This window comes from Staurois parvus, unplaced genomic scaffold, assembly GCF_062004578.1.
Source record: "Staurois parvus isolate SC_StPar_1 unplaced genomic scaffold, SC_StPar_1.0 ptg001432l, whole genome shotgun sequence".
NCBI classification, from domain to species: Eukaryota; Metazoa; Chordata; class Amphibia; order Anura; family Ranidae; genus Staurois; species Staurois parvus.
This window is the reverse complement of record NW_028319228.1, coordinates 10,481,844-10,502,500: the sequence shown is the minus strand read 5'-3', so window position 1 is coordinate 10,502,500 and position 20,657 is coordinate 10,481,844.

Below are 20,657 nucleotides of genomic sequence, written 5' to 3'. Positions count from 1 at the left end.
TCGCACTTAGACCACATTAGCACTTTAATACCATTATTGCTGTGGTCGTTGTGTATTTTATGCAAGATGGAGGGTTGGATGGTGGCAATGTTGTCATTTTAACCACTTAAAGTGTTACTAAACCCATAACAGTAAAATGAGTCTGTATATGCATATAAAGCATTCTTGTTATACTCACTGTGGAACCGAACGGGTTAATCCTCCGCATTGTGTAAAAATGCTGTTTGATTCTGACCTCTCTGATCCTCCCCTTCTTCCAGTGTTCCCCTCATCTCATGATCAGACATATTGTGTGGAGACACTCTGCACATGCTCAGTTTGGTGTGTATTGCTAGAGAGGTTTTTTTTCTCTTGAGAGAGTGCATGTGATCAGCAAAGTGCCAATCAGCACTGTCCAGACAGAGGTCAGGGGTTCTGCATCTTCCTAGAGCAGAATGAAAACTCCTCTTTCAAGCTTTAACCACTGCTCTGCTGGACACTGATAAAAGTCACAAGACTGCTATATACTGCTGATGAGAAAAGGTATTTATCAGTTTATATTTAGTAAAATAATTGCATGTCCATGTTGTGTGTACTGTGGGAGACCAGATAGAGTGAATGCAGGATCCTGGGTTTAGTAACACTTTTAAGGACCAGACCTTTTTCTGACACACAGTTATTTTTGCTAGAAAATTACTTAGGACCCCCCAAACATATTTTTTAGCAGAGGCCCTAGAGAATAAAATGGCAGTCATTGCAATTTTTTATGTCACACAGTTTTTGCTCAGCATTCTTTCAAATGCAATTTTTTTGAGCATATACACTTTAATGAATTAAAAAAAATATATGAAAGATGTTACACTGAATAAATACGCTTTAAAATTGTGCACACTCGTGCATTGGCACCAACCATGGTACTTTAAAGCAAATCTCCATAGGCTACGCTTTGAAAATTTCTACAGGTTACCAGTTTCACATTATAGAGGAGTGCTAATGCTGGAATTATTGCTCTTGCTCTGATGTTCGCAGTGATATCTGACATGTATGGGTGCAAACACTGTTTACATATGTGGGTGTGACCTAGTATGCATTCACCACTGCACGGGGAGGATGGAGGTGCTTTAAAATTATTTATTTTTTTACACTGTCCCTTTTAAATGGTTTTTGCTCACTTTTATTACTATTGCAAGGAACAATACAGTGTGAAAGGTCTTCTTTATGGAGAGATCTGGGGTCTATAAGACCCCAAATGTCTCCTCTACCTTTAAAATCAAAAGATAAAAAAAAAAACTTTGCTCTTTTGCGTTTAAAAAAAAAAAAAAAAGGCATTGTTGACATGTGGTTGGAACTGGAAGTGACCTCATGAGGTTGCTTCAGTCCTCCTAGGCCATAGAGATGAGTGGAGGCCATCTTTCCCTCACTCATCTCTATGCCCTGCCCCCGCCAGTGATGGATCAGTTCCCGGAGCTACTGACTTGTCCAGGTAAGCCCAGGTAAACCACCTGGGGGGGGGGGGGGGGACTCCTCCCGCCGCTTCTAAAAGTGATCCAGTGGCAAATCCACTGCTTTACACGTTTAACCTCCTTGGCGGTATGATTCCTTCCGATTTTTTGTGCTGAAAGCGGTACCATTTTTTCGCATGGAAATAGTTTTTTATTGTAGGCTGTAATTTTTAGGAAAATTTCCCCACAAATCATTATCACTCAATTCTGTAAGTGGTTCTGATTTACTATCGCTGTTCTCTAGCCGGTCTAAAACCGCTTTTGACGTAAAGGGATGCTTTTTGGACGCCATGGACATTTCTAAGTTTCCAGGCAGAAAGAACAGACAAAATGCAGGCAGGGCACAGGACAAAGCACTAGGGACAATATGTATGTGAAATGGGATGAAACAGCAATGTTTTACTATTTAAAATTGAAAAAAAAAAAAATGACATTTTTTAAATTTCCCGCCGCCGGCGGCGCCCGTACGTCCCGTCGTCACGGGGACCGGAACACAGAAGCCGGATGCCGGCATCGGCCGGAGGAGATGGCCGGGGATGCTGCAGGGGACACATCGTGGGAACGAAGAACAAGGTAAGTGCTGCAGGGACCCCCAGAGCAGCGCCGCATGGTAAGCCCGAGTGTAGCTCGGGGTTACCGCTTGTGGTATAGAAATTCTACCCCGAGCTACACTCGGGAAAACCGCTAGGGAGGTTAACAAAGTCCAGTGCCTTATGGCATCTAGTTGTAACCATAGCCAGGGTATTAAATGTCAAAATGATGTATTTTCCCAGTCAGGCGGTTGGCGAGTGGTGTTAATAATGTCACATGATTCTGCAGCCTCTGCTCCCCTGTGTAAGGGAGCGCTTGACAGCAGCTGTGAATTGCTGGATCTAGTCGTCGCTCCTTTCTCCTACAGCAGCAGCCACATAGAAACTGTTATATTTGGATTACTGTATGGCACTTTATGTATGTTTTCCAGACAGTTACATTGCCTGGAGTTGGGACAAACCGCAGGAGTCAGAACACAATTGTTACAGTGGTTGAAAATAGACACAACAATAATGTGAATTTAAATAAATAAAAATCTGGCGCACTACTATGGATCCAAAATCAAGTGCACGTGAAAAATTATATGTAAATATACCCAAATAAATACAGTTGTGTTCAAAATAATAGCAGTCAGACATCACTAACCTGATCAATCCCTGTTTTTGGTAGAAATGATATTTCTAAATGGCAAATAATTTACTAGCAGGTGTAGTAAAGTAATAGAAATCCAACAGACCCAACAGTCATGACATGCATGCTGCTGATTCTGTGTAATTGAATCACTCATTGAAAGGGGCATGTTTAAAATAATAGCAGTGTGGAGTTCTATTAGTGAGGTCATTCATTCTTTGAAAAACAGGTGGCAATTATTGCCCTTATTTAAGGAAGGAGGGCAGCAAATGTTCTACATGCTGGTTACAGTGCATTTCTCTCTGCAATTCTGAGGAAAATGGGTCGTTCCAGACATTGTTCAGCAGAACAGTGTACCTTGATTAAAAAGTTGATTGGAGAGGGGAAAACATAAAGAAGTGCAGAAAATGATAGGCTGCTTAGCTAAAATGATTGCAAATGCTTTAAAATGGCAACCAAAACCTGAAAGACGTGGAAGAAAATGAAAAACTACCATTCGAATGGATAGAATAGCCAAAATGGCAAGGACTCAGCCAACAATCAGCTCCAGGAAGATCAAAGAAGGTCTAAAGTTACCTGTGAGTACTGTTACAATTAGAAGATGCCTATGTGAAGCCAAGCTATCTGCAAGAAGCCCCCGCAAAGTCCCACTCTTGAAAAAAAGACATGTGCTGAAGAGGTTACAATTTGCCAAAGAGCACATTGACTGGCCTAAAGAGAAATGGCACAACATTTTGTGGACTGATGAAAGTAAGATTGTTCTTTTTGGGTCTAGTGGCCGGAGACAGTTTGTCAGACGACCCCCAAACACTGAATTCAAGCCACAGTACACTGTGAAGCATGGTTGCGCAAGCATCATGATATGGGGATGTTTCTCATACTATGGTGTTGGGCCTATTTATCGCATACCAGGGATCATGGATCAGTTTGAATACATCAGAATACTTGAAGAGGTCATGCTGCCTTATGCTGAAGAGGAAATACCCTTGAAATGGGTGTTCCAACAAGACAACGACCCCAAACACACCAGTAAATGTGCAACATCTTGGTTCCAGACCAACAAGATTGAGGTTACGGAGTGGCCAGCCCAATCCTGGAGCTTAATCCAATAGAAAACTTGTGGGGTGACGTCAAAAATGCAGTTTCTGAGGCAAAACCAAGAAGTAGAGAAGAACTGTGGAATGTAGTCCAATCATCCTGGGCTGGAATACCTGTTCACAGGTGCCAGAAGTTGGTTGACTCCATGCAACACAGATGTACAGCAGTTCTCAGAAACAGTGCTTATACAACAAATATTAATTGATTCAAAGGAAAGCAAAATCTTCAAACATTTTTCAGTTTATATAGTGAATGTTTGAGTTTGTAAAGAAGAATACAAACACTGCTATTTTTTGAACAGTCTAATATTCACTTTTCTTCAATGTTTTTAGAGGAACAACACAAATTAGATATATTTTTCTTCATGTTTTGATTTGGAATAGAATTTGTAGTGTTCCCAATGCATTTGTGTGTATGGAAATAAAAGCTATTAGAAGGATTTTGAGCTTTATTCACTTTTTTCAACACACTGCTATTATTTTGAACACAACTATATATAGCTGCTATAGCACAAAACCCTATCTCATATATGGGCAAGATCAATAAATTAATGAAAATAAAGTGGAGCGCTACAAATTGTGAAACTTCAATAACAAAAATAGTTAATAAATGGTGAATATTATAAGTAAATAATATAAAAGTCCAATCAAAGATGCTTCTAAATAGAATATCCTTCCTCCTGTGATTACTGAGTGCTCCAACCAAAGAAATGTGCACAACTCCTCCAACGGATGTCTGCTCACCTCCAGCAGTGCAACCTCACATATAATATGCTTGGTCTAACCACACTTTTGGTCCCACAGTGGATACTGAAGATCAACTTGATGAATAATGGATCTCAATACCTCGCTCCAAATGCACCCCTCGTTGGTAGTATTCCTTTTTGTTGCACTTCTTAACAAAACATTTTTATCATGTCCTGTTCACTGGCAGGGCAAGGTTTGGTTCATTAACCACCTGGTGACTTCAGGGCTGACGTCGAATACTACTGACGAGGGGTGCATTTGGAGCGAGGTATTGAGATCCATTATTCATCAAGTTGATCTTCAGGGGTTTATTTACTAAAGCTGGAGAGTCCAAAATCAGACTCCCTTCTGCATAGAAACCAATCAGCTTCTAACCTCAGCTTGTTCAATGAAGCTTTGGCAATGAAACCTGGAAGCTGATTGGTTTCTATGCAGAAGGCAGTCTGATTTTGGACTCTCCAGCTTTAGTAAATAAACCCCTTAGTGTCCAATGTGGGACCAAAAGTGCGGTTAGACCAAGCATATTATATGTGAGGTCGCACTGCTGGAGGTGAGCAGACATCCGTTGGAGGAATTGTACACATTTCTTTGGTTGGAGCACTCGGTGATCACAAGAGGAACAATATTCTATTTAGAGTCATCTTTGATTGGACTTTTACAGTTGTGTCCAAAATTATTCAACCCCCACTGAAATTGAGTGTTTTGGCCAGTTTGACATTGCTTTTGATCATTCAGTCATCTTGCTTACATTTACATTAAAGAGGCACTTGTAGGTCAGACAAATATAACATAACAGTTATAATGAAATAACCACAAATGTCTTTTCTGTGCTCACAGCATTATCAGTTTTATTCAACCCCCAAGTGACATTCAATCTTAGTACTTAGTACAGCATCCTTTTACAGTTATAACAGCTTTTAAACGTGAAGCATAGCTTGACACAAGTGTCTTGCAGCGATCTACGGGTATCTTCGCCCATTCTTCATGGGCAAAGGCCTCCAGTTCAGTCACATTCTTAGGCTTGCGCACTGCAACTGCTTTCTTTAAGTCCCACCAGAGGTTCTCAATCGGATTTAAGTCTGGTGACTGCGATGGCCACTCCAAAATGTTCCAGCCTTTCCTCTGCAACCATGCTCTAGTGGACTTGGAGGTATGCTTGGGATCATTGTCCTGTTGAAAGGTCCAACGTCTCCCAAGCCTCAGGTGTGTGACGGACTGCATCACGTTTCCATCCAATATCTCCTGGTACTGAAGAGAATTCATGGTACCTTGCACACGCTGAAGCTTCCCTGTACCTGCAGAAGCAAAACAGCCCCAAAGCATGATTGACCCTCCACCATGCTTCACAGTAGGCAAGGTGTTCTTTTCATCATAGGCCTTGTTCTTCCTCCTCCAAACATAGCGTTGATCCATGGGCCCAAACAGTTCTAATTTTGTTTCATCAGTCCACAGAACACTATCCCACAACTTTTGTGGTTTGTCCACATGGCTTTTGGCATACTGCAGTCGACTCTTCTTATTCTTTGGAGACAGCAAGGGGGTACGCCTGGGAGTTCTGGCACGGAGGCCTTCATTACGCAGTGTGCGTCTTATTGTCTGGGCTGAAACTTCTGTACCCACATCTGACAAATCTTTTCTCAGTTCCTCAGCAGTCACACGGGGACTTCTCTCCACTCTACGCTTCAGGTAGCGCACAGCAGTCGAAGTCAGCATCTTCTTTCTGCCACGACCAGGTAGCGTTTCAACAGTGCCCTTTGCCTTGAATTTGCGAATGATGCTTCCTAAGGTGTCTCTTGGTATGTTTAACATCTTTGCAATCTTCTTATAGCCATTGCCCTTCCTGTGAAGAGAAATCACCTCTTCTCTTGTCTTCCTGGACCATTCTCTTGCCTTCACCATGTTTGTAACCACACCAGTAAATGTCTAGAAGGAGCTGAGTATCACAGTCATTTTAAAGCTGCCTAATTGGTGCTTATTATGCTTGATTGCTGCTCGGTGACATCCACAGGTGTTTTCAATACCTGATGGAAAGCACCTGTATGAACCTCTGTTCTTCAGAGTGGTAGTCTTTAAGGGGTTGAATAATTGTGGCAATGAAGAAACCACATAAGAACCATTTACTACTGTATTACATAAACAATTGATGTCATTTTAGTTGCATTTGGGTAGTTACAACGTCCTTGTAGGATTTGATTCTGAATACAATTCCAAATGTACACTATAGTCCCTAAACCCCTTTACAGCATTGGGGGTTGAATAATTTTGGACACAACTGTATATCATTATCACTTATAATATTCACCATTTAACTATTTTTGTTATTGAAGTTTCACGATTTGTAGCGCTGCATTTTATTTTCATTAATTTATTGAAAATAGACACACATTTAATCATAAATTAATACAAATAAAACCGGAAACCTCCATACCCAAAACTCAAACAAAATTCTCAAGACTGACCTTTTGACTTGAATGACCTGAATAACCTAAGTAACACAAAGTATCAGTGTTTCAACAGATAATAATAAAGTGCATCAGCGCTCACATCCAAGTGGAATTTGACAACTCGCCAGAGATAACCTTCCAGCAGAAGAAAGGTCTGGAAGGTATAGCTTACATGGATAACATTTGTTTTCTCTAATAAAGAATGTGACTGGCTGCTGAGGGCTACAGACTCCTATTTTCCCTCCTGTTTGCAACCAGAAATAAAATTACAATAGAGTGAAAACATGGCTAAAGTAAAATAAAAATCAACTAAAATGAAGGCTAGGGGTTTGCTTGGTTAAAATTATGGATATCTTCTTGGTTCATGTCTGCCATCTAGTGTCCTCTTATGATTATTAAAAAATATGTCATGTTTGTTACCCGTAGCGTAGCATCCTGTCTGCAAAACCAATCAGTAAAAACCTTGACTATGTAAAATATGAATTTATTATATACCACTAAAGGTATGACTCACTGGATAGTAAACAACCCTGAATGAAAAGCAACATGTTGAAGCTGCAAATCTCTTGGGCTTAAGGGTTATTTCATCTCCATATATACATGACCTGATTTAACCCTAGCCCTATCTGTGCTGTATCTGCTTAATGGGGTGATCATGTAGATAATTTACAAAAGGAGATTGGAATCTTCACCACATAAATTGTAGCTGTGTTCACTTTGAATGCCCAATCGTGTACAGAGGAAATAAATAAATTGGGATTTTGCATTTCACATGATTTTCACATAACTGAAGTGGTTCACTGACTGAAGATTCTCAACTTCTATAGGCTAGGCTCACATTGTCTCTCCTTACCACCCCCTCCATAGCTGCCCTCTGAATGCCATTTTTTACATTGTATTTGACATTTTTTACTATTTTACAGGGATTTTACATTGAACTACTGCACTGCATCCATGAGCCAAATGTTTTGCTTATGGTTGCGGTGAGGCCCCATGGAAAGTTATGGTGAGGGGCACCACTTGATAGACTGGTTTTACCTAGTTAAAAATGCCATACATTATGTGAGCTCACCGAAGAAGGTTGGGGGACCGTAAAACTGCAGTTGAACTGCCTGTGTGAATGAGGCCTTAATAAATCAGCCACAGTTTTTAATACCTACAATCTGCAGACTGTACCCCCAACTCTTCCTTATATCTTGGCCTAGTGACAAACATTACCACACTGCTTGGCCCTGCGTGGAGCTCTCCATTCTGTCTGCCTATTTAAATACCTTCCTCTTGCCCCCAGTGCAAGAAATACTGTATATACAACTAATTGATAACATCACATTACTGAGTAATCTCCCACTCTTCACTGTCATCTGAAATCACAGCATGAAGACAGTAGACTGATGTATCCATTTTGGTTGGTGGACACTTAGTTATATGGCTCATTTTAAAAAATTTTAATACTGCAGTATGTACTGTAAGTTGAAAGTTTTTTTTAAATTAACTCTGCATCTGATTTCACATCCTGTGTTGCCCTATCCATTCATTCAAATCGTGAAATCTTTATCTTATTTTCTACTAGTTAGGTTTAGGTTTTGTGATCTCTGGTAGTACAGCTGTATATGATGATATAGGGTCTTGTTTCTATGAACAAAACAAAACTGAATTTAACTTGTAATAAAACAAAAATATTAAAGAAAAAATAAATTTCAGTGAACAAAAAGTATTGTGCTGCTCTCTTTTGTAGTAATGCACCCAAACAAACTAAGGCAATATACCTTGCATTGGGAAATAATTCTGTGAGTCCATTTTTTGGTCCCTTTCTGCATGCAAAATGAATGGACAGTCCTAATGCAGTGCACTTAATGCATGACATGCACATTAATACAATGCATAATAAATAATACGTTTGAATGGGTTCTAAAATCATGAGTAGCCTTAGTCCCATGTCAGACATGCAATCCTATGGCTGCCTGCAACTGACCAGCAACAGGATCACTATTAGAATATTTGCTCACTCCTATAGCATTGCTGGTTCAGCTAACGAGTGAGTGACACCATAGAAGCAGGCAGGCCTGGGACAAAAAATATGTCCGGGTACTTTGGACTGAGCAGCCCAAAGTCTGGAGACCGTTTCCACGGAGCCCAGTGGCGGAATGCCAGGACCTGGTCGCAAGAGCGACCTTTGTGACCCTGGTAGTTCCGCCACTAGTGTCAGTAGGTTTTTATTTTTTATTAATTTTTAATTTTATTATTCTTTTACTTTTTTTGTAAGAGAAAAGGAAGGAAGGAGGGAAAGAGAGAAAGGAAGGCAAGAAAGAAAGAAAGAAAGAGAGAATGAAAAAGAGAAAGGAAGGAGGGAGGGAAAAAAGAAGGAAGGAGGGAAACAGGAGACAGAGAGAGTGAGAGAAAGAAAGAAAGAGAGACATATAGAAGGAGGGAAAGAAAGAAAGGAAGGAGAGAAACAGAGAGAGAAAGAAAGAGAGACATATAGAAAGAAAATAGGAATGAGGGAAGGAAGAAGGAAGGAGGGAAAGAAAGAAGGAAGGAAGGAGGGAAACAGGAGACAGAGAGAGAAAGAAAGAAAGAAAGACATATAGAAGGAGGGAAAGAATGAAAGAACGGAGAGAAACAGGAGACAGAGAGTGAGAGAGAAAGGAAGAAAGAGAGATGTTTAGAAAGAAAGAAGGAAGGAGGGAAAGAAAGAGAAAGAAAGAAAGAAAGAGAAAGGAAGGAGGGAAACAGGAGACAGAGAGTGAGAGAGAGAAAGAAAGAAAGAGAGAGACATATAGAAGGAGGGAAAGAAAGAAAGGAAGATGAGAAACAGGAGACAGAGAGAGAAAGAAAGAGAGACATATAGAAAGAAAGTAAGAATGAGGGAAAGAAGAAGGAAGGAGGGAAAGAAAGAAGGAAGGAGGGAAAGAAGGAAAGGTAGGAAAGATGGAGGGAAAGAAGGAAGGAAGGAAGGAGGGAAACAGGAGACAGAGAGAGAGAAAAAAAAAGAAAAAGAGATGCATAGAAGGAGGGAAAGACAGAAAGGAAGGAGAGAAACAGGAGATAGAGAGGGAGAAAGAAAGATATATAGAAAGAATGAAGGAAGGAGGGAAAGAAGGAGGGAAAGAAAGAAAGAAGGAAAGAGACAGAGAGAGAGAAAGAAAGAAAAGAGACGTATAGAAGGAGGGAAAGAAAGAAAGAAAGAAAGAGAAAAAGAAAGAAAGAAAGTAGTATAAAAAAAATGAATGAAATAGAAAAAAAAATGAGAGAGAGAGAGAAAAAGAAAGGAGAGAAACAGGAGACAGAGAGAGAAAGAAAGGACAGAAACAGGAGACAGAGAGAGAGAGGGAGAGAAAGAGAAAGGAGAGAAACAGGAGATAGACAGAGAGAGAGAGAAAGGAGAGAAACAGGAGACAGAGAGAGCGAGAGACAAATAGAGAGAAGTATAAAAAAAAAGAAAGAGAGAAAGGAGAGAAACAGGAGACAGAGAGAGAAAGAAAGAGAAAAGGAAATAGAGAAAGGAGAGAAGCAGGAGACAGGGAGAGAAGGGGGAGAGAAGACACAAGGCTGGCTGGGAGTGTGGGCGGGGCAGACACAGGAGGAGAGGGTGGGAGGAGGAGGGCCAGCTTTCTCCTCTCCCATCTGTGTGGGGGGCGGGGACTGTCAGCACTGGGCACAGAATATGCTGACAGATCACCTGCAGTGCTGGAGGAGATGAGGGAGGGGCGACCGCATGCAGGAGATGGATAGGAGAGGCGGTCGGGCAGCACATAGTAGTCAAACCAAGAAATGCATGGTCCTCTATGTGTTGCCCAGCCACCTCTCCTATCCAGGCGGCCCCGGCCCATCAGGCAAATGCCCTCTGTGCCCTATGGCACTCTTCTCACCTAAAATTCCTGTTGCTGTTAGGTGAAACACATGCCCTGTTCAAGGGGTCCTGGTAGATTCCAAAACTTGCGCTATGGTGCAGTTTTGATACTTTAAAAAAACTAAGTTTGGCAGGACTTAAGGTGTATAAATAAATAAATATATGTGAACAAATGTCCCAAAAAATTTCATATATTAAGTCCAATAAAGCAGATGAAAAAATTCACCGAAAAATAGGAAAAAAACTTGACAATCCACCACCAAATATACTATATTAACTCACCAGAGCTAAATGCTGATAACATTATAAATCAGCTTAAAGCGCTTTTTGCTCTGGGAGCGATGATCAGAAGCTGATGTAACAGTACTTGGCTTTAAACTCGATCTCCAGGGAGCAATACTCTGCAGAAACCAATACTTGGCTAAAGACTCGATATCCAGGGAGCAATACTCTGCAATCGGATGTGTCACTAGGAAAATCCACTTACAACAGACGGTGTCCTAGCCGACACCAGCATCAACAGCATGTCAGATGCAAGCGGGGTTTGACTGATGTGACGTCACTACGTTTCCCAGTGGTCTACGGTGCATGTGCTAAGTGGCTGGGTTCGTCTATATTGTATGTGACATGCTGTTGATGCTGGTGTCGGCTAGGACACTGTCTGTTGTAAGTGTGATGTGTGCATATTAAACAAATCAATTTTAAAAGGTACTGCACTATGAGCTTTTGTTCTTTTCCTGAGTGTCTGGCCTAATACCCTATGGATATGGTGGTGTCTATAAGAAGTGTATTTTCCTAGTCACACATCCGATTGCAGAGTATAGCTCCCTGGATATCGAGTCTTTAGCCAAGTATTGGTTTCTGCAGAGTATTGCTCCCTGGAGATCGAGTTTAAAGCCAAGTACTGTTACATCAGCTTCTGATCATCGCTCCCACAGCAAAAAGCACTTTAAGCTGATTTATAATGTTATCAGCATTTAGCTCTGGTGAGTTAATATAGTATATTTGGGGGTGGATTGTCACTTTTTTTTCCTTTTTTTCGGTGAAGTTTTTCATCTGCTTTATTGGACTTAACATATAAAAATTTTTTGGGACATTTGTTCACATATATTTATTTATACATTATTTTTATTACTAGCGCAAATTGTTTGTTTTTTTGTTTGTACACCTTATGATTATAGGGCGGATTTTGCAGCTGGTAGAATAGACAATTTGTCTATTAAGATTAAGATCTTTTCTGCGGCGCCATTTATATTTATTTATTAGGACTTAAGGTGTGTTGCTGGCAGGTCACAATAGGATTGCTATTGTAAAATTGGCTTTAGAAAGTAGAATTGTCAAAGTACACTTGCTGTGACAAATATATGAGACTGCCACTGCCAACCTCCTGAAAATTTCTAGCTGCCTGTTTGTATCTGGGTTCAGTAATGCTGAGTCACAGACCCAAACATGCATATAAGCAATGAAAGTCATAGATAGTGTCAGATTTAGAATTCCTTACTATACAGTTTTCTATGGCTATCCTCTGCAGAGTTCACCAACAGCTTGGTGTCAACTAATCAGACTGTAGTGAAGAACAAAAACAGAGCGCACAAACCTTGCGCATTACCTCAGTAAACAGTCAGTAAGTGTATTGATTTAGGAGAGATACTCACAAGAGTAGTAATAAAACAGGCATATAAAATCCAAAAGCACATTCTACGATAAGGAGACACATGTGAATCCCATCTGAAGGGGAAATTCTCAGAATGACGCTGTCGCGTTTCTTCATCAGAGCAATACAAAGCAGCATGCTTACATAGTAAAACACACACAGCACACACAGTAAAACAGCATATAGTTCACAGTTAACCCTTTGATCGCCCCAGATGTCTACCCCTTCCTGCCCAGTGTCATTAGTACAGTGTCAGTGCTTTTTATTAGCACTAATCACTGTATTAGTGTCACTGGGGATGTCAGTGGCAGTTAGTTCCTCCACAGTGTCAAAATGCCCGCCGTAGTCCCGCAGTCCTGCTAGAAGTCATTGATTGCCGCCATTACTAGTATTAATTATTTTTTTTTTAGCAAAGACATGTAGCAGAATACATTTTGGCCTAAATTTATGAGGAAATTTGATTTTTAAATTTTTTTTACTGGATATGTTTTATAGAAAAGAGTAACAAAATTTAGTTTTTTTTCCCCCAAAATTGTCGATCTAATTTTTGTTTATAGAACAAAAAATAAAAAATGCAGAGGCAATCAAATAATACTGAAAGAAAGTTCCATTTGTGGGAAATAAAGGACATTTCATTTGGGTGCAGCATTGCATGACCGCACAATTGTCAGTTAAATAACGCAGCGCCATATATAGAGGGGTAAATCCTCTGGAGGGCAAGTGGTTAATAGAACACTATGGCTGAGTGCAGCTAACCCACAAGAAAGCTGCAGGTGCATTGTGCTGCACCTGTGAACAACCATAAAAGCAGTCTAATAGTTGTTAAGCCTTTTATAGGTGCTGATATGCCATTGGAAAAGCTATTATGCCTAGTGTATATGTTGTTTAATACACTGACCTTCTTTTGCTCCTGCAGCTGCTGTTGGCATCATTCTCCAGGCTGCTAGAAAAAATAACAGATGGAGTGCACTTGGTATCACTCTTGGGCAGGGGCGGACTGACCATTTGGAAACTCAGGTACTGCCCGAGGGCCCGGGGTCAGTAGGGGGCCCCATGAGATGCCCCTGGTACCTTTTTCATAGGCTTTTTTGAGTTTGGGCAAGGACACAGGGGCCCCATGATCCCCTATTGCCCGGGGGCCCCATGAGTTGTCAGTCCGCCCCTGCTCTTGGGATAAGAGCTGGCGCTACAAAAGAAGCATCAGCTTATAGGCTCCTGCTCCCTCCACAGCCACCTGCATCCTCTGCTGCCAGCTCCAGCTCGCTACATTTTGATGCTCTGGAACGGTGGGTCGGCAAGCCCAAATCGTGATCGCGGGTCACATCAGAGGGTTCTAGGGGCCATATGTGGCCTGTAGGCCACAGGTTGAGCACCTTTGGAGAGGTATAACATGTGAAACTGAGACATTGCCGAAATGGAAAAAACACCCTGGGACACAAAGGTATTTAGGTGTAAAAAGGCCTATGTCTTAAATAGTTAAAGTGTTATTAAACCCACAACAGTGAAATCAGTCTGTATATGCAGAAAAGCATGCTTGTTATACTCACTTTGGAACCTAAGGGGTTAATCCTCCGCATTGTGTAAAACCGCAGTTTGATCCTGACTTCTCTGATCCTCCCCTTCTTCCAGTGTCCCCCTCTTATCTCTGATAAGACATATCATCTTGAGTCACTCTGCACATGCTCAGTTTGGTGTGTATTGCTAGCAAGATTTTTTTTTTCTTGGGAGAGTGCATGTGATCAGCACAGGGCCAATCAGCACTGTCCAGACAGAGGTCAGGGGTTCTGCTTCCTCCTAGAGCTGAATGAGAACGCCTCCTACAAGCATTAACCAGTGCTCTGCTAGACACTGATAGAAGTCATAAGACTGCTTTAACTGTTGATGAGAAGGTATTTAGCAGTTTATAATTACTAAAATAATTGCATTTCCATGTTCTGTGTACTGTGGGAGACCAGATATAGTGAATGCCGGGTCCTGGGTTTAGTAACATTTTAAGGCTCCATCTGTTACCCAGAATTGCTCTTTAAAGACAAGAGCCATTCACAAGACAGTTTGCACACTAATCTCAAAAAGCATCACATTTTAAGAAACACAAGCAACAAGTCTCAAAAGAGAAGTCACATCTCCAGTGGTGTAGTATGCAATGTTTCATCATATTTTATTATACTCGCAATAATAAAATGTATGAAAGCATATCATAACACTTGATCTTCTCTGCTGCAGCCTGAGTGGTTTCAGGTCATTAAAATATACTACCCCTCATAAAATCTATGCCCCCATAATCATAACATCTTTATTTCTGATGATATTATATACATAAATCTGAAACATTTAAATAAGGCACGCATGGCTACAGAAAGTGTACATCATCATGACATATTAACAATTATAAATAAAATGAACACAAAACGCCATCCACTATGTCAACTGCAGATCATGCTACAAAATTACATCATTAAATTACCACTGCAAAGTGGTAGTTTATATTGAACTCAAAGGTGCCCCTAAAGCTTGTTGTAAATTGACCCATATAAAATATTGACTCTTTCTATCAAGGAGATCATGGATATTATTAAAATATGGAACATTTTAAAGCAATCTGAACAATTAAAGCCTAACTTTGGTTAATATTTAATTACATTCATGAGAAGTGTCCCTTGTGCTACTGGCTGCTGTCTTAGTTGAAATCTTCCCTCCTTTTCCCTCCTTTACCTCCATACCCCACAGCAGCATTCTGTCAGTGCTGTGGAGGTTAATACAGCCCAGGGACGGACTGACCATTTGGAAACTCGGGCACTGCCCGAGAGCCCGGGGTCAGTAGGGGGCCCCATGAGATGCCCCTGGTACCTTTTCCTTAGGCTTTTTTGAGTTTGGGCAAGGACACAGGGGCCTCATGATCCCCTATTGCCCGGGGGCCCCATGAGTTGTCAGTCCACCCCTGATACAGCCATCTATGCCTTGTGCTGATAGCTGTTGTCTTTGTTGGAATCTTCTGTCCTCTGCCCTGATCTTCATACCCCCACAGTAGTAATCTTCAGATGCTGTGGGTTTAATACAGCCACTACACCTGTCATAAGCACTTGTCAAGAGTGCCAACAATGCCCACCCTTTCAGCTCCATCCCTATTTCATAGAAGCAATACTAAAGCTTCCAGCAATGAAAAGTGATCTTAGAATGAAGGACTGGCAGATAAATAAAACGCCAGTCTCCTCCATTCATAGAGCACTTTTCATTGATGGAAGCTATAGTACAGTTTCTATGACTGGATGAGGGGGTGGGCATAGTCCGCACTCTTGACGAGTGCTTATGACAGGTGTGGTGGCTGTGTCAACCCCCACAACACCAGAAGATTGTATATAGAAAAACCTTCAGCACAATAAATGCCTCCTAATAGATGTGCAGCTAGCATGTGATGTGTTCCCACATATAACAAGAAAAAAGTGAAAAATGCAGCGCAACAATTAATAAATACAATGGTGCTCTTGTGTCAACTGCAACCTCCTAGATGCGTACTGATCAATAGTAACAGTAAATTATTTATTTCAGGTACGTATATAGCACCATCAATTTTTATGCAGTTCTTTTTCATATACAGTGGGGATCGAAAGTTTGGGCACCCCAGCTAAAAATTTGTATTAATGTGCATAAAGAAGCCAAGGAAAGATGGAAAAATCTCCAAAAGGCATCAAATTACAGATTAGACATTCTTATAATATGTCAACAAAAGTTAGATTTTATTTCCATCATTTACACTTTCAAAATAATAGAAAACAAAAAAATGGCGTCTGCAAAAGTTTGGGCACCCTGCAGAGTTAATATCTTGTACTGCCCCCTTTGGCAAGTATCACAGCTTATAAACGCTTTTTGTAGCCAGCCAAGAGTCTTTCAGTTCTTGTTTGAGGTATCTTTGCCCATTCTTCCTTACAAAAGTCTTCCAGTTCTTTGAGATTTCTGGGCTGTCCTGTCACGCACTGCTCTTTTAAGGTCTATCCATAGATTTTCAATTATGTTGAGGAGATTGTGAAGGCCATGGCAAAACCTTCAGTTTACGCCTCTTGATGTAATCTCCCGTGGATTTCGAGGTGTGTTTAGGATCATTATCCATTTGTAGAAGCCATCCTCTCTTTAACTTCAGCTTTTTCACAGATGGCATCAAGTTACCATCCAAAATTTGCTGAAATTTTATTGAATCCATTTTTCCTTCTACTCGTGAGATGTTCCCTGTGCCACTGGCTGCAACACAACCCCAAAGCATGATTGATCCAACCCCATGATTAACAGTTGGACAGAGGTTCTTTTCATTAAATTCTGTGCCCCTTCTTCGCCAAACGTACCTTTGCTCATTCCGGCCAAAAAGTTCAATTTTAACCTCATCGGTCCACAGAACTTGTTTCCAAAATGCATCAGGCTTGTCTATATGTTCATTTGCAAAGGTCAAACGATGATTTTTGTGGTGAGGACGTAGAAGAGGTTTTCTTCTGATGACTCTTCCATGAAGACCATATTTGTACAAGTATCTCTTTATAGTGGAATAGTGTACCACAACTCCAGTGTCTGCCAGATCTTTCTGGAGGGATCGTGCAGTCAGACGTGGGTTTTGAATTGTTTTTCTCACAATCCTGCGAGCTGTTCTGTCTGATATTTTTCTTGGTCTTCCAGATCTTGCTTTAACTTCCACTGTTCCTGATGACTGCCATTTCTTAATTACATTCCGAACAGAGGATATTGACATCTGAAAACGCTTTGCTATCTTCTTATAGCCTTCTCCAGCTTTGTGAGCGTCAACTATTTTCAGTTTCAGTTTTCTAGACAACTGCTTAGAAGAACTCATGGTGCTGATTGTTGGGGCAAGGTCAGATGAGTCTGGGCATTTAAAACCTTTGAGATTGACATCACCTGGTCTTCCCAGACGATGATTGAGAACAATCCATGACACTGGCAGGTCTCAGCTTGGCAAAGGGGGCAGTGCATGCTATAAATTCTGCAGGGTGCCCAAACTTTTGCAGGCGCCATTGTTTTGTTTTCTGTTATTTTGAAAGTGTAAATGATGGAAATAAAATCTAACTTTTGTTGACATATTATAAGAATGTCTAATCTGTAATTTGATGCCTTTTGGAGATTTTTCCATCTTTCCTTGGCTTCTTTATGCACATTAATACAAATTTTTAGCTGGGGTGCCCAAACTTTCGATCCCCACTGTATGTTGTACATGCACATCAGTCCCTAACCCTCAAGGAGTGTACAATCTAAGATCCCTAACTTACATTCATACACTAGGGCTGATTTAGACAGGATCCAATTAACCTACCAGCATGACTTTGGGAGGAAGCCAGAGTACCCGGAGGAAACCCATGCAGGCACAGGGAGAACATGCAAACTCCAGGCAGGAGGTGCCGTGGCTGGGATTAGAACCAATGACCCTAGTACTGCCAGGCGGAAGTGCTAACCATTTAGCCATTGTGTTGCCATGCTTGTGAATACTTATTAATCAATATATGCTACTGATCATATATTTAAATGGACACATGTAGTCATCATGAAGTCACATGATGTGACGTAATGCATAGAGTACGCTGATGTCGTCAAGCAGTAAACCAGAAGTCTACGGGCCACCATTTTGAAAGAGGGATTACAGCATATATTCAACTTGGAGCACTGTATAGTGAGTTTTTAACCCTGTGGTGTCCCAGGAGGACACATTTTAATATGAGTGGATATATATTATTTTTACATGAATGCGAAGTGGATTGGATCTACATAAAAGTGCTGGCAAAGAGTGGGAATACTTTTTTGCCATTATACCTATCTGGGTTAAAAGGGAAAAAGATCAGTTTGACCTGTCATTATGGGTCAATCTTTGAGGTGAGCTTATAAGTGTATTGGAGGTGGAAGAGCACTAAGGGGTGATACAGGAGCACCGTACACTTGTATACAATAGTGTGACAACACTGATCTACACAAAGTTACTGCAGATTTAAAGGGACAGTTCACTGCAATTGATATTATATTAAGTTGCATGATTTATGTTGTATTTATATAACAAAGCATGGATGGATGATACTGATTTTATGTGGGTCTACATGTGTCCATTGAAATATATGGTCAGTAGCATATATTGATTATTAAGTATCCACAAGCACGGAGGAGTATTAGTTACTGTCACTATTGAGCAATACACATCTAGGAGGTTGCAGTTGACACAATAGCACCATTGCATTTATTTAATTGTTGCGCTGCATGTTTCACTATTTATTAACACCAGAAGATTACCACTGTGGGCATATGAAGGGACGGCAGAAGACAAAGAATTTCAACAAAGACAACAGCCATCAGCACAAGGGGCACTCCTCATGGAATGTAAGTAACATCCCTTGTGCTAATTTTTAAAAAGAAAGTGTTAACTAAACTTAGGCTTTAATAAATTGAATTTGGAAATATTGACCTTAGGCAATTCACTTTATTACATGAAAAAAGTTAAATGACCATTTCTACACTTTGCTTTTATACACTATTGACTGCTGGCACTTACCCAAATCTGGTCATTACTGTGGCTAGACAAATATGTGGCAGATGGGCCTGTTTTCCGTTGTCCAGGCATATTTTGAAATGTGTCCATCACTATTGATAGAGAAATATGTGAGAGAATTTTTTTTTTGTCTGCTAAAAACTAAAGTATAAAATGTCCTGATCCACAGGTGTATGTGCAGCAATACACTTATATTGACAAAGTGGAAAAGATCACTTCCTAAGCTGCCTTAAAAAGTATAAGTACAGTATGCAAATTATTTGAGCAAATATAAAAACAAAGCAAAAAAAATGTAAATTAAAAAAGGGGGCTCAGAATTGTGAGAAGCAATGGTTTCAAAAAGCTTCAGCTCGCTTTCAAATATACAATAAAAAATATATAGACACTGCACTACACATCCTTGTTCTTTAAAATGTAATTACCTGGTATAGTCAGACCTATAAAGTGATAAGGTAAAAGCATTACTCTTCCCAACCAACAATTCTACAATCAGAAGTCTATATTACCAGTTCCCTTGACACTGGCATCTATTAAAGACAACCATTTTACCTCTCTATACAAATAACTACTCCCAAGGAAGAGGACATAAAAAGATGTCCAAAGCCTTGAATATGCCAATCAATACTGTTAAATCACCTATTAAGAAGTGGAAAGTTCGGGGATCTCTTGATACCAAGCCAAGGTCAGGTAGACCAAGAAAGATTGCAGCCATAACTGACAGAAGAATTGTCCAGGATTCAAAGAAAAACCCACAGGCAACCTCAAAAGAAATACAGGCTGCTCTGGAAAAAGATGGTGTGGTTGTTTTTAAGGAGCACAATACGGTGATACTTGAACAAAAATGAGCTGTTTGGTCGAGGTGCCAGAAAGAAGCTTTTACTGCACCAATGCCACAAAAAAGCCCAGTTACAATATGCCTGACAACACCTTGACATGCCTAACCTGGCCTTTTTGTGTCATTGATGCAGTAAAGGCTTCTTTTTGGCACCTCGACCATGCAGCTCATTTTTGTTCAAGTGTCATTATATTGTGCTCCTTCAAAACAACCACACTGTCTTTTTCCAGAGCAGCCTGTATTTTTATTGTGGTTACCTCTGGGTTTCCCTTTGTATCCCAGACAACTCTTCTGGCAGTTGTGGCTGCAATCTTTCTTGGTCTACCTGTACTTGGCTTGGTATCAAGAGGTCCCTGAGTTTTCTACTTCTTAGTGGAAGTTATGACTGGCATATTCAAGGCTTTGGACATCTTTTTATGTCCTTTTCCATCTTTATAAAGTTCCATTACCTTGTTACGCAGGACTTTTGATAGTTCTTTTCTGATCCCCATGGCTCAGTATCTAGCCTAGTCAGTGCTTCCACGTAAGAGTTAACAAGCTCATTGACTATTTATACACTGACACTAATTGCAATTTAAAAAGCCACAGATGTGGGACATTAACCTCTAATTGGCATTTTAACCCTTGTGTGTCACCTTGTGTGTCTGTACCAAGGCCAAGCATTCCAGGGTATGTAAACTTTTGATCATGGCCATTTGGGTGATTTCTGTTATCATTATGATTTAAAAAGGAGCCAAACAACTATTTGATAATAAATAGCTTCATATAATCATCATAATTCAATAAAAGAGCGTTTTTTGGCATGATCAGTCATATTTTCAATATCAATGCCAAAATTTCACAATTTCTGCCAGGGTATGCA